We start from the raw sequence: 15,307 nt of genomic DNA, 5'->3' as shown, positions 1-15,307 counted from the left end.
TTACTTTTGTGGATTTGGAGTTCAGTGTTTTCTGGTATTTTCTACACGTACATCACTTTCTTGCTTTGTTCCTTATTATTGTAAGACCTTAGAAAAAGACTTTGTTTGAACGGTGCATTAGTGCGTCTCCTAGTGCATTGCAGCTATCAACCGTCATTCAACATGACAGCGTGTGTCCAGAGAGGGCTTTTAACGACTACCCCCCCACCCCACCCCCTCTCTCACCATCCATCCATCCATCCATTTTCTTGACCGCTTTTCCTCACAAGGGTCGCGGGGGTGCTGGAGCCTATCCCAGCTGGCTTCGGGCAGTAGGCGGGGTACACCCTGAACTGGTTGCCAGCCAATCACAGGGCACACAGAGACAAACAACCATACTCACAATCACACCTATGGACAATTTGGGGTGTTCAATTAGCCTGCCATGCATGTCTTTGGAATGTGGGAGGAAACCGGAGTACCCGGTGAAAACCCACGCAAGCACGGGGAGAACATGCAAACTCCACCCAGGAAGGCCGAAGCCCGGACTCGATCTCACATCCTCTGCACTGGGAGGCGGACGTGCTAACCAGTCAACCACCGTGCTGCCCTCCCCTCTCTCACATCCACTTCAAATATTAATGCTGGAATGTACTAACAATCTCGGCGACCCTGCCACAACAAAATGGAATTAGAGGATGGCGACATTCCACATATGAGGGAATCAAAGAGGCACATTCGGGTTTGATGCTTGGGTGCCTCTTGCAACTTTCATGAGTCGCCTTTATCAGATTGTCTCGCAGCTGGTGGGAATGGAAGGGAGAGTGGCTGGAATGAGATTATACAGTATTTAAAAAATATAACAACATGGGACCGAGCCTGTAAATCCACAAGTGATTCACGCCCCACACACATTTTTTTTTGTAATTCTCTAAAGATGCCACAAGATGGCAGCAAAGCACTTTTTTATATTAGACAAAACTATGGCCTGACAAGATGAAGTTCCGCCCCTCCGTGCATTATAGTTGCTTGGCACCAAGATGCCACCAGATGGCGACAAATGAAAACAAAAATCACTCAATATTGTGTTAAAAAAAATGAAAAATAGCAATTCAATTGAATGTAAATAATTAGTTTATGCATCATTATCAATTCATTTTGCTGCTCCTTACGTTAGCCTCTAGGGAGTTGAGTATAAACAACGCCGACAGCTCAGTAAGTAGCATTAGTTTAAAAGAATATATGCATGTAAGCATTGTTATATTGTCGGTCTACATGTGTTGCTGTGTTGTTAAGCACCGCAACAACGATGTTAGTTTAGCTAGCTAGCCCACATCGTTTTGCCATGTATGTTAGCATCAACGGACATTCATATATGGCAAAGCTGTGTTGTTTCAAAATTGAAAACGTGTCGTGCTCTTTTTTTTGTATTCAGCTCTTAAAGGGGAAGTCAACCTTAAACATTTCTTGACAATAATATGTTAGATGTGACCTCACTAGTTAAAACATGACATTCTGATAAACATTACATTTGTGGAATAAGAGTTGTGTGGCAAAATCCATTGTATCCATTTCAGGGGGAGGCCATTTTGCCACTTGCTGTTTACTGAAGATGACATCACAGTTGCTCAGGGCCCAGGAGACGACCAATCACAGCTCACCTGTTTTATGAAGATGAGCTATGATTGGTTGTTACCTGACACCTGAGCAATTGTGATGTCATTTTCACTCGACAGCAAGTAGCAAAATGGCCGCCTTCTGGTATTGATTTTTTTTTAAACTGCTGGATTTTGCTGCAATATTAACCAGAATACCGTATTTAGACTAGTGGGGTTGCATAGAACATTTAATTGTCCAGATTTGTATTTTTACTAAAAAAAATAACAATAATAATAAAATTGGGGGGGGGGGGTATGGGGTTGACTTTCCCCTTAAAATGGGACCTTAAATAAACAGCTTGGCCTCTTTATTGATAACTATTCACTATCTTCCACCATCCAGCCATCGTATCTTTGAAAAACTCTTAAGTCGAGTGACTCATAAGTCAAGGTACCACTGTACTTTGAAAAGCCAGTGAGTATAATTGCATTTTGGCAGCAAGTTGCTAGTGGGAGTCCCATATTGGCTGCCCTGATGGCGCATCTCTGCATCAGATAAACTGCATCACATTAAAGCAATAAAACTCAGCAAAGCCAAGACAAAACAGGAGCGCTTTCCAGGGGGAAGGAATAGTGCTGACAGTTGTGTCGAAGCAGCATGCAAAGTCGTCTTTCTATTAATATCTGCGGGCTCTCAATGGGTTTACAGCAAAAACAAACAAAAGAGTGTTGATAGAATATCAATCCGTCTACTTCTCCCTCCCCAGCGAGCGTCCTCTGGGCATTCCCGCCGACTTGGCGCTTTTGTTTGTTCACTTTTTTCCTCGTTATTTTTAGGTCAGAGTTACGTCATCCGTCACGTGACAAATACGATCAGTTGTTTTCCTCCTAATGATGCAACCTCATAATTATTGATACCATATTGATAATTAGGGTGAGTTTTTTTTTTTTTTTTTGCTGACCCGCAGCTTGTTTACTCTCCCCTGTTGAGAGTTGTTAAAGTGTGCCTTCACATGCTGTTATAATTGTTCGACTGCTATCGCCATAGGAGTCTGTCTAATTGTTTTTTCTCAGTTGCAAACACGATCTAAAAAAATATATACAGGGTGTACCAAGTCACTTTAAGCTAACTTTTTTCATTTCATTGTAGGTATCATATGGACAGCAGTGAGGTCATCAGCATTTGACAGCTTGGCTTTTGTGTCTCCTAAACATCTCTTTCCCTTGGCCATTGCTCACCAATTGACAATGGGGACACTTTGCCAGAAGTTTTTCTACCCCCGCCAGCAGTCTAAGAAGCTTAATGGTTGTGACAATTCACCAAGGCAAACTACAATTTCCTTTTTTCTTGGCAATTTTCTCCAAACAGGATCTGCTCTTTACGAAACTTGTTACTACCACCATTGATGAAAACACAGATCGCCCAGAGCAGGCATTCTCGCAAAGCCAAGGAATGTCTATCTAGGGGGAGGATTCACAGAATGATAAAACTATATCCAAATTGACTTGAGGTTGTTGAGCATCACAATCTTCCACTTGAAGACTTTGAACTACCTAAAATCAGTATGGATGAAGCTTTATCATTCTCCCAAGCATCAGATGAATAAAACTTTTGACACTGAGTTTTAGTGCAGAAACAAAAAGGTCTTTACCAAACGTACTTTCTTTTTTTCCCCTGAAACTCAAGAAATAGTTTGAATCGAAAATATAACTCGTATCATTGTTATCTACTTTAAAATGTATTGTCTTAATTAAATAGTGAATCACATTACTATATTTTAATTAAGACCTCAATTATTCAAATTCAAATCAAAGTAAATCTTCACTTGCATTCTTGGACAAAAAAAAATATTGTTATGCTGTTAAAATGTTTATCACTGTTCAAAAGAAAGCTTCAGACCAGCACAGACCAAAGCTCCAGAAAGAAGAAACTGAGCTGAAGACTTGAATCTTAGACTAGCTTCTTGGCAAGCGCAAGAAGATCACAGTTCTTTGCGCTTAAAAAAAAAAGACAGCAACATGCTTCACCATAATTTGTCCTGATCTTGGAAATGATGTCGCATCCATTTCTATTTAGTTTTCATGATGTTCGATGACTTCAACGACGTCTGATGGTGCCAATCTGCGAATAAAGTGAAGCTCCTGTCTGAAAAGCCCTCGCCTGTTCATCGAGCTGAGGTACAGGTACAAAATTGATTTTCCATGATGTGTTCCCTTGAAAAATCGAGTCTGTGTGTTTTAGAGGGCTGCAAAGCAAACAAATGGCAAAGAAACAACAGCCTTTCCATTTCCATTTGTTGCTGATTGTGTTACATCAGTCTCAGTAATCCTATCTCACTTAGCCACGGGGATGTTTTCATTCTTCACCAGGCTCGGTGGCGCTCCCATCTGGGAACGCTACAAGCGTTTAATACCAAGAATCGTATGGATAATTCAGGATTATTCATGAAACATTGAATCTGGATGAATTATTCAAGCGCCGCGTGTAACTCATCGTGAGTCCCTGCGGCGTTGTAAAGCACTTCAGGGAGCCAGCGCTAACTCGGTAACATCCTGCTGTTACCTCGAAGCTTCTGTGACCTCCTTCCATATCTCAACTTCCTGTCAACCAGTGTCGGGGCGGGACTGTGGAGGACCTCCCTCTGCAGTTGGGGTGTCTCCGATCAATAGGGACCAGAAACAAAAAAAAAAACATTTGTCCAATACTGAAACCCACCATAGCGCGGGTTGCTAACCCCCCCCCCCCCTTTCACCATGAAGTCACACATACTTTAAGTAGTGCACCACTACTTAACAAACACTTAAATGTCATGTGACCAAGGCATTGCAATTGACAAAACATGGGAAATGGCTGAGATGACAATTTTGGCCTCCTAGTTTCAATGTGTGACGTGTCAGTCCAAAAGATGATATTCATCAAGTAAATTGCTTCTAATGGAGATGGACCACCTGCCGTAATTAATTTACGTTGCATATGTGTTTACAGTGGGGGTGTCAAAATGAGTGTGTTAGTTTTGAGTTCATTTAAAGTTCCTTTATCACCACTATTTTTATTTATTCTTTTTTTCTTATCTAGAGAGATCACAGTATTGTTCATTCGGTAATCTTACCGATTCGGCATGTCATCATCATTGCGCTCTCTCTCTTTTTTTTCTCTTTTTCGTTTTTATGTGCATGAGTGTGTGCATGTGCTGGTGTGTACATGTGTGCGTGCATGTGAGTGTGTACTCATTAATTCACTTAAAACCTATTAAAAATCCCATACCATTCACCGTTCAATTTTTTTTTTTATGCAAAATCAATGACTGCCCCTTATTTATTTTGCAGCTAATTTAATAATAATGCATGTATTTTTGGAGACTACGGTCAAGTTTCAAAAATGTGCAGAATTTCACAAGTTACTTCATCTCTCGCTCTTAATATGAAAAAGAAAAATGCACTGAGCTGTCACCAACGTCTTAGAAATGCAATTATGCCATCTAGTTGCAGAAAAATGACCTCAACACAAATCAATATCATACTCGTTTTTTACAGTACAGTACATCTTCTTCTTTTATGCAATTTTATGAATTATTATTAAATTACTGTATCAATGGCTAAAGGATGCAGCCATATTTCTATTAGTTTAACTTTTTTTTCCACTTTTATGTTAACACGAGTATGAAACTTAAAAAAAAATTACTGTACATTTAGAACAGATATTAAATTTGCAACTGTGAGTTAACTATTGAAGTCACGTGATTAATTAGGATTAAAAATTCTAATCACCTGACACCTCTGGTTTATCTAACATCTGCTGCAGTTCTCTTGCAGATTTCCGCCATTAGTCACTGGTGCGTTTTCCCAGTGCTCCTCATGCCCATCTATTCAAGTCTCTCTCTTAGCCAGAAATTGTTTGCTGCACACTCACGCAAGTCTCACTGTGGATTGATCTTCTTTTGCTGACCATCTTTGCCTCTGAATGGTCCTGCCTTTTCATTCAAGTTTGGTCTTAGCACGTTTACTTGTCCCCGTGGCTGCTTGATGTTTTGCTCCAATGACAAAAAAACTAAATTTGAGTTTCTCCATCCTGGTATCTGTACTGTAGCTTTTTGTGACATTTTGGTTTGGTGCTGTGGCGTGAGTTTTTCCACTGCCTTGGCTCAATGCAGGTCGGGAAACATTGCGTTCATTTAAGCATCGTTCTTCCCTCTTCTTATTGTCGTTGGTAATTTTGCGCTCTAAGGGTTTTGCGCTGTGATTTACAGGAGGTCGAGTCGAAACTGCTTATTGTCAGGAGCCGTAATGGATGCCGGCGTCTGCTCTTAATTTCTGCAGATATTGCCGCTTGTTATTTCCAACCCCCTGAGGCCATTTCAACTAATGTCTCCCAAGGTACCCCACTGTGTTATATTTGTACCATATGGACCCCAAATTACGTAATTAAAACACTGCAAAAGCCTTTAAAAATCATCACAAGCAGGGAGCAAGATGGGCACTTTGGCTTTGGAGTAGATTAACCTTTAAATACTGCTCGGGTCAAATTTGACACGTTTTGTAATTTGACATCAATAAAAACAATAACCTAAATGTCAGTCATTCCCTCGATAAGTTAAAAATGCTCATAAAGTGACCCAAAATACACCAAAAATGTTAATATCTGAAACTGTTCAAGGTTTGTGTACACATTTTGGGGCAAATTTGACTCATGTGATACTGTAATAGATTCTTACTGTACATTTTAAGAAAAGTCTATTTATTAATGTCAGACTGGCTATTAATACATTTTGAAAAATCAATCAGAGAAAAGCTGTCAAAATTGACCCAGAACATACTGTTGCATGGAAAACAAACAATATGTAAGGGTTAACGTACATAAAGGAAGGATGCACAGCACAGACCTTTTCACAGTGTTTGTAAACAAAAGTGATTGACTACCATCAAAAGAGCCCATCATTAATCCGAGCAACAGAAAAGTCAATGCGCCAGTTCTTCAATGAACACGTTACCTATGTCTGAATTTTCCACCACATCTATTTGTAAAATCGACTTTCTTTCCTGTTGAAATTATATTGAGCCGGAGTTCTGACTCCCTTGGAAGCAATTTTCCTCATGTAACATTTCCTTTCTGACTGACACGTCACATTACAACTACTCCAAGGAAAGAAGAAAACTAAAATCCCAATTCAAACAAGACTAATACAATAGCAAAGTGATAGAGATTTAAAAACAAATAGCAAAAATAATAAATATGAAGAAAATAACTTGTGTGATAAATGTCCTAACTAGCCTTGTGCATGAACTGATGAAATTTGCTTGGATGAGAGTTGAAACATCTTTGATTCAATCCCTACAGAATGAAACCTGGGAAAAAAATTGAATATTCACATTTAGGTATCATTCAAGCTATTTCGACTGTTTTCTCAATGGCTCTGATTTAGTAATGATGCAACTTGGGGTTGTGCCTTCAGAATGCAGGTCACCCATATGGCCAGTAGATGGCGGCGGTAGTTTAAGTTTGACACTTGAAGGGGCCACTCTTTCTTGCCTCAGCAGCAGCAGCAGCATCAACATCAGATTCATGCAAAACACAAAATGACTAAATTAATGATTGGGAAAAATGAAGACATGTAGAATAGGTTAGGAACAATTAAAATAAACTGTCAAACAAGGATAAGGAAAGAAAAGTCAACAAATAAGGATGATAAATTGAATATGCAAACGTGATAAACAACAAAACGACAAATCACCAACAAAAAAATGATCAAAGGAATACAAACAAATGGCTAATAAAGAATAGAAGAAAATCGATTTTTCCCAAGCCATCCATCCACTTACTAGGGGTCGGGTCATGGCAGGGAAGCCCAGACTTCCCCCACCCCAGACAATTGGTCCAACTCTTCCAGGGGAATCCCAAGGCATCCCCAGGCCAACCGAAAGACAGTCTGTCTAGCATGTCCTGGGTCGTCCCCAGGGCCTCTTGCTGGTGGGATGTGTCCAAGAGGCACCTAATCATATGCCCGAGCCACTTCATCTTGCTCCTCTCAATATGGGGGAGCAGCATCACTACTCTGAGCCCCTCCCGGCTAACTGAGCTTCTCGCTCCGTTCACTCCATCTTGAAGGGAAAGTCCAGACACCCTGCAGAGGAAACTAATTTGAACCGCTTGTATACAGTATCTTGTTCTTTTGGTCATGACCCACGGCTTACCCAGTGAGGGTAGGAATGTAGATCAACCAGTAAATAAAGAGCTTCCCCTTCAGGCCTAGCTCCTTCACCACAACAGACCGATACGGAATCTGAATCACTGGAGATATTCCATCGACCTGTTTTTCGATCTCCCGTTCCATTCTTAACTCGCTCTTGAATAAGATCAGCAACAAGTATGCCCGCATCTGCTTGTCGCCTCTCTCCATGGGCAACTCCTGTTTTTATTCATCTCTGAGGGCGGCCATTTTGCCACTTGCCGTCGACTGAAAATGGCATCACAGTTGTTCAGTGCTCAGGTAATGACAAATTAAGGTTAATCTTTTTTCTGAAGCCGAGCCGTGAATGGTCATTACACCTGAGCCCTGAGCAACTGTGATGTCATTTTCAGTCCACGGCAAGTGGCAAAATGGCCGCCACCTGAGCTGGATAAAAACGGGTGGATTGTGCTGCTTAACTCATTTTACACAAACACAATATTATTCAGAATCCCAAGTGTGGATTAGTTGAGAAATGTCAAACATATTTTTGCAAAGTAATTTTTTTAGGTCAATTTCCCCTTAAAACAACAAAAACGTTTTTTGCACGTTAAAATAGTAAGTGATGATTTAAAAAAAAAAATCATTTTACTCAGAAAATATAATAAAGCATTTTCAATAAAGATGGATTTAAAATAATGAATACGTTGAAAATATACAATTTAACGTCCCATTCCTCATAAGCACATGTTCTCTCCCCTCTCTCGAATACGTGAGCTCCCATCATTTTGGGCACTAACCCACCAAGAATGAATAAATCAATGACGTCATACTTCTTCATGGAAAATCAAAATTATCTAACTTTTTTTTGTTTTAATCAACAATTTCACAGATGTCCCTTGGGATTGTCATACTGTTGACTGTTCACAAGGGACTTGCCTACATACATACACACATTTACACACACGCACGCACGCACGCACACACGCACGGCAGAGTCGGGCAAGTGCTGGCTCGACTGCATGAAGGCTCTTTTGCTATTTTTATCCCCTCCGGTGCCGTTTGTGTTCCTCGGCTGCAGCTAGTGGCAAGCAGAGCAGAGGTGCGGGCGTCTCTCTCAACACGCCCACCCCTCTGTCCCTCCCACTCATTCTCTCCATCCATCCATCCCTCCCTCCCTCTCTCTTCCTAAAAATAGCCTCAAGTCGTGATCAGCCTGTCCTTGGCAGAGCGAGAGACTGTATTATTGCTTGGAATTGAATTGATGGTGGGTTTGTGTGTGTGTGTGTTGGGGGGGTGATTATGGATTGATACAAACAGCCTTTCTTCACAGACCCCCTCCACCCACCACCAAGCCAACCCTAGCGCATGCAGGCTGAATTTATGTGATGCTATTTTTGGGAGCCCCCGTGTTTCCAGGGGAGACCTAATGACGCAATGACGTCAATGCAGGTCAATCGCCGACTGGAGGAATAGACTGGCTTCCATTTGTGCGTGGGGGGGGGGGGGGGGGGGGGTATTTGCTTTTGCAGTATTTCCTTCTAGAAAGGCTGGGGGGGGGGGGGTAAAATGGAGGCGCACACGTCGGACTGGAGAGGAAATGAACGGAAGGCTTGAACGTGTTGCATCAGCGAGAAGCAGACGCGGTGCACACAGGTGTGTACGGACGCGCTCGGGTGCGGACCCACGGATGCTTGATTTGCCTGCCGAGTGCACGGAAGGAACCTCACTGTGCGTATGTTCCCTTAAATTCTCATTCTGTCTTTCCTAAGGGCTTTTTTCACTCCATACGGACCAATTCAGAGCGTTCGCTCGGGCAAGGAGAGGTAAGTCGTCTCCCTGCAAATACGCACGCGCGCATGCACACGCACACACACACAGATGGGGCATTGTTGCAGGTGTGGTGTATGTACGTGAAGATACGCGTGCAGCGTCTTGTGGTGTTGTTATGATTATGGTGATTATTATTGTATGGTTGTGGCGGCGCGATGAGAAATCCTGCCGGTTTCTTTGCTTGTTCGAATTCAGAAGTTTTGTTTGCCATTCATTTTATTTTAACAATGTCATTTTAATTTTATTTTTTTCAGTGTATTTGAATTTAATACAATTGTATTTTTTTTAATTAATTTAAATTGAATGTAATTATGTTTTAATATATAAATCTGCATTTTTTTTCCTGTAACTCCAGCCAGGTGTCGTCCTCTATGCTGGGATGCATGCAGGCGTATATACACGCGTGTAGTGTGTAGACAGGCAGAGACACGCTTGTCGGGAAGTTGGGAGGGTGGGGGGTGGTTAAGTTGAGAAGGGGGGGGGGTTGCATGAGGGAGGTTAGGGCGTGTACCGACCGACAAAGGGCTGCCACCGAGAGGCTTTCATGCTTTCAGAACCACGGACAGCTCACATGAGGCTCAAGAGCAAGTCAGGTGGCATCACACGCGTATTTGCTAAATCAATCAATCAATCAATCAATATGAATGTGCGTTTTCATTCAAGCTAACTTTTTTTGTTATTAGTCTTAATTTTGTGATTGGAGTGGATGAATACATTCTTGCAATGTCATACACGACAATAGGTACTTCTGCACTCTCATGCGTGTGGGTTTTAAATCAGTATTCTTCAATGGTGTTGATTAGTACTGTTTATAAGGCAGATTTATTTTGTATTGCATCTGTGCAAGTGTACCTAATGCTGTGGCCATGGAGTGTAGAAATATGGTATGTGCTGGTGTGTGTGTGTGTGTGTGCGTGTGTGTGTGTGTGTGTGTGTGTGTGTGCGCGCGCGCGCGCGAGCATGTCTCGATATGTCCAACCACCTGTAAGAGCCAATGAGCTGTTTTGTTTGAATATTTTGTCATTTGTTGTGTCACGAATCATGTGAGGTCAATTATTTATTTATTTTTATATTGGGGGGGGGGGGGTAGATTTAAAAGCTTCTGTTTCTGCATCATATGCTTGTCACACATTAAACAAAATGATGTGTGTCTTTCTTTATATTTTCAATAAACAAGTGAGATTTCAAACATGGGAATATGACCATTACTGTTTTGCTATTTGTTTTTTAACCTGAAAAAAAAAATACATAAATAAAAAACAGAATAAAATTTTAGGCCCAGATCATTTTTTTCACTCCCTTTTGTCAAATTTGAATGTTAATTTTCGCTTTCCAATTGATAATAGAAAACACCACCAATAGTGCCAATGTGTCGTTGCTTATATACTCTCCAGGTCAAATTTGACAGCAAGACAACTACCCTCAATGTAGATCTTTCACCTTGAAATTTGACCAATTGATGATTATCGCAAACTAAAAATATATAAACAATGAAAATATTTCTATTTCTTTCATTGTTTTACACAGGCGCTCTTCACTTTGTGTACATTGAGGTCCAAGGTCAAATTTGACTTGGTTTCGCATATACCGGTTTCCGTTGAATCAAAGAAAATGGCGGTGCTTGTGGAAATCGGTAAACTTGCCGTCTAGAGGGAGCTTGAAGCTGTCTTGAGAACTGTCTGTGTTTCCACCACATTTAAATGGGTTCTGTTTTTCGAGATGCATGGGGACACTGAGCTGTTTTTTTGTCTTGTGTTTTACACATTGTGAATTTAAACCAAACCAAATAACTTTGTCTCACAAAAGTCTGCTACCTAAGACAAAATAAAATAAATGCCATAGATGGGCGAAACATGAAACACTTGTCAACATTGCGGTGTAATAGCCCTATAAGCAAATGATATTTGAACACAAACACAAGTAGCAACAGATGTAGACAGACAATATAACAATACAGGTGACCCTCAAATACTCTTGGTTTGCCAAATGTGGATTCACCTGTCCATGGATTCCCCCCCCCCCCCGCCAATAATTTTTATAAAAACAGCTACTACCAATAATTGTGGCTTTTATTATTATGTATGAACATTCTTATTGCCAATTACCCACCTGATGCTTCAAAAACCGACAAGTGCAAATTTTTGCGGGATCCTGTATAAATGTGGTGAAAGCACACAGTTCTTTGGGACTGTTTCAAGTGTACTTTTTCAACACGGTGACCATTGTTCCATAAAAATATACCCAAAAAATGGCATGTGCACTTTCACAGTTCCAAGATACCCACCGTTTCCCTTGATTGAACACATTTGACATTTAAAAAAAAGTATATTTTCAGTTTTGTTCATACTTGGGCCACTTAAGAAGTGGTCATCAAATTTCAGGGTGGAAGAATGACATTTAGGGTATTATTATTATTATTATTATAGCTGTGGACTCTCACTCTCTGTAGGAGATCGCAATAGGCACTGGATCAGACCATCAGCACCACCCCACCCCCCACCGGAAAAAAAAAGAATAATTTTTGATTTTTTTTCCCCCCTTTAATTATTTGTTTCTAATAACAACAATAGTATTCTATAATACTGTATGTTGCAATAACATATAGACAGTATGACAATGAATTCAACAATTTGTGTTTCTTAATTCATTATAACCTGTGAGCCTCCTGCTGGTGTACACACCTTGGCCACTTAGGGGCAGTATTATACAGACAAACAGATGGATATACAGTACATAGAGATGGTCACAATTCCCAAATAAATTGTTTGTCTACTTGTGTTGCCCTATCACTTATGTTCAAATAGCAGTTTCTCAAAGGGTTATAATAACCCCACGACGCTGATGCAATTTGGTGGCCCGTCTGTTGGTTTACATTGTTTGTTAGCATTAAGATAAATGGACAATGTTATTTGGTTGTTTTAAATACACAGGGTGCATTTTTCAATTTTATATTTAATTTGACAGTAAACTTCAGCTGGGAAGCTCTAATTTTTGGAAGATTAAACAGCTTGAAGCATCTTTTATTTTATTATTAGATAGATAGATAGATAGATAGATAGATAGATAGATAGATAGATAGATAGATAGATAGATAGATAGATGGATAGATAGATAGATAGACTTTCCACCATTAATGTTGGATAAAAAGTTCATCCTTGGATTCATTGGACCATAACACATTTGAATTTTTTTGTCACGGTCTGACAAAACCAAAGTTGAACTTGTTTGCCTTTAGTGAAACACGTAGGTGGAGGTAATTATGAACTGTTCCAAATAGCAGTCCATGCTGGCATAAAACCTTCACGATTCTGGTGGGAAGAAGAAAAAAATGTCAGGAAAAGCTTACTAGGACAGCTGAACTTTATTGTGGAGGTTAATCAGGGGCACTTTAAATGGCGGCAGGTGTGCGCTGGCTTACATTTAACTTGCAATTGAATGTTGCATCTGAACACAGGGAAATCCCCAGCTATGAGAGGGTGCACACACTTATGCAACTACATTATTTCAAAGTTTTGTTAAGGTTTTTATTTACATTAATGGCAAAAAAATAATTTTACATGGCATTTATATATCACAAAAACCTGGCATTTGAACAGGGGTGTGTAGATTTTTTATATGAGCTGTAAGTGCAAACACCTTTACGCACTTCCAGATACATACTGTATAATACTTGCATGCTATTGTTTTGTGGTGGTTAGAATGTACATCGATTATGATGGTTGTGTCCTTGTGTGTTTCAGATGATACAGCAGGTGCGACGTGACACACTTCAGATTCTTTTCGGGTCTTTTTGCGGTCTGGGCTTGCTGTCGAATGGAAGACACCAGGAAGCCCTTACCCCAAAAAGCATCTGCAGAGGATACTTACATCCTGCAAGATGCTACATGCAATTCGTCGGCTATTTTTGTTTCCATCAATAAGTGTAATCCTATGCCATTGATGGCCCCTTCTAGCGATGTGTTGAAGCTAAAGTACACTGGGTGAAAAATAACCCAACTATGGGTCAAAAATGGACAAATCCTCTACTTGGGTCGATTTGCCCTAAATGGGAGTCAAGAAATGGGACGTTCAGAGTAACACAACTCATAAATATTGGTCAGATCCTTTACTTAGGTCATTTTGTAGAAAACAACCCAGAAAGCTGGATCAAATTGACCCATAAAGTGGATCTGTCCATTTTTGAACAATATGTTTGACCCAACTGTTTTTAGAGGGTACAGTTTAGTTGCATTGAATGTTCGTCTTTAAGGACGGTTTGCTATATCATTCCTAAATATATATATATATTTTTTTTTTTTCTAGGTGTAAGCACAGCGTTGATGTTGAAACAGTGCCAAATGTTACAGGGGCTTACTACATGAGATATGTGATAATTGGTCCATCCACAAGAGGGCGAAATAGCACAAGTGTTTCTCAACTGTGAAAACATTTTGTCACTGATCCAAATATTCCAGACCGCAACACTGAGTGTTGCATCATAATTTATCAGTTAAGTTCATCTAATGACTCATGTAAGTGCATATTCCAACATGTGTATGAATTAAAACCTAATTACAACTAAAGCAGGAAGTCTTGAGTTAAATTGGTCATCTGTATTATTATGAATATGCTGATGTTTGTTGAAAAGCTGTGATGCCATTTTACTTCCAGTAAAGCACACTTGTCATCATGGACGGATGAAAATGATTCTAATGACGACCAGCTACTTTTTGAGTGGACTTAATATCACGACCACAGAACCCACACCAACACGTTTACATTGTGTGCGTGCATGCGTGGACGTCTGTTCACTCAGCAGCATCTCATTGCCATGCACGTCACAAAAAGCTGACTCGGGTCTTTTCCAACCACACTTTACGGCGTGAGGACGTCACTCAAGTCTCCTGGGTGGGGGTGGGGTGAGGTGGGGTAGAAGTTCAATAACATGCAGAATCAGAATTCCCGTCATTCCCGTGACTCACCCGGCCGGGCAGGTCCTGCTGAGCGGAATTCCTGCTTTCTTTAGGCCGGCATCTGGAAAAGTAACGTGATGCCGACTGTGAGGCAGCCCCCACCCCCATGCCCCCCTGTGTGTGAGCCACTCCTGCTGGGGCTGCAGGACCCTGAAATGACAAGCACATATCAGTGTTGAATACCATTCATGCATTTCTCCACTCATTCAAACAAGATAGGCATCATTAAATTAAAGACAATTTAGGTATTGCTTTCCACATTCCCCAAATTTCACAATTTCCTGTTGAGCTCATTCAAAACATCAATTATAAATGTTTCCACGTTCCCAAAATTCCAACTTTTCACAGTGGATTTCCAAAATGCACCTCGTCCTTGAGTTTAACCATTCATACAGTTTTACTCAATTAGGAAATTTTGGGAAGCATTCGACAGTCCCCGAATTCCACACTTTTCACAATAAAATTTCCCAAATTGAGAAATATGTAACATGTATACATTTTCCTTTCACTTTGCTTTGCCATTGCAAACTACCAACTTTTAACAGTTCTGCTCATTCAGGACATCTTGGGGACTGTTTTCTACATTCCACACTTTTCACAGTAAATTTCCCAAATTAAGAAATATTTTACACATTGTCGCCGTCAGGCAGAAACCTTCTATATCCAAATATGGACAATTTCATATTTTTTTCACAAATTGATACTATTGGTCAGTCCCCACGTGAGTCTGTTATATTTATTAATTGCAAACCATTCTTAAATACAAAAAACAAAACAAAAA

The 15,307-nt window shown here is 40.4% G+C and overlaps 1 long non-coding RNA gene across 1 annotated transcript; it reads left to right on the top strand.

Moving 5' to 3' along the window:
* The first annotated feature begins 9,282 nt into the window (after positions 1 to 9,282).
* On the top strand, positions 9,283 to 15,121 carry LOC144053825 (uncharacterized). Its single transcript, XR_013294521.1, has 3 exons — positions 9,283 to 9,397; positions 9,514 to 9,567; positions 13,315 to 15,121. It is a non-coding gene; the product is annotated as an uncharacterized LOC144053825 (long non-coding RNA).
* Positions 15,122 to 15,307: the final 186 nt, after the last annotated feature.

Source organism: Vanacampus margaritifer, chromosome 6 (genome assembly GCF_051991255.1).
Source record: "Vanacampus margaritifer isolate UIUO_Vmar chromosome 6, RoL_Vmar_1.0, whole genome shotgun sequence".
NCBI classification, from domain to species: Eukaryota; Metazoa; Chordata; class Actinopteri; order Syngnathiformes; family Syngnathidae; genus Vanacampus; species Vanacampus margaritifer.
This window is presented reverse-complemented; position numbering and strand designations above follow the sequence as displayed.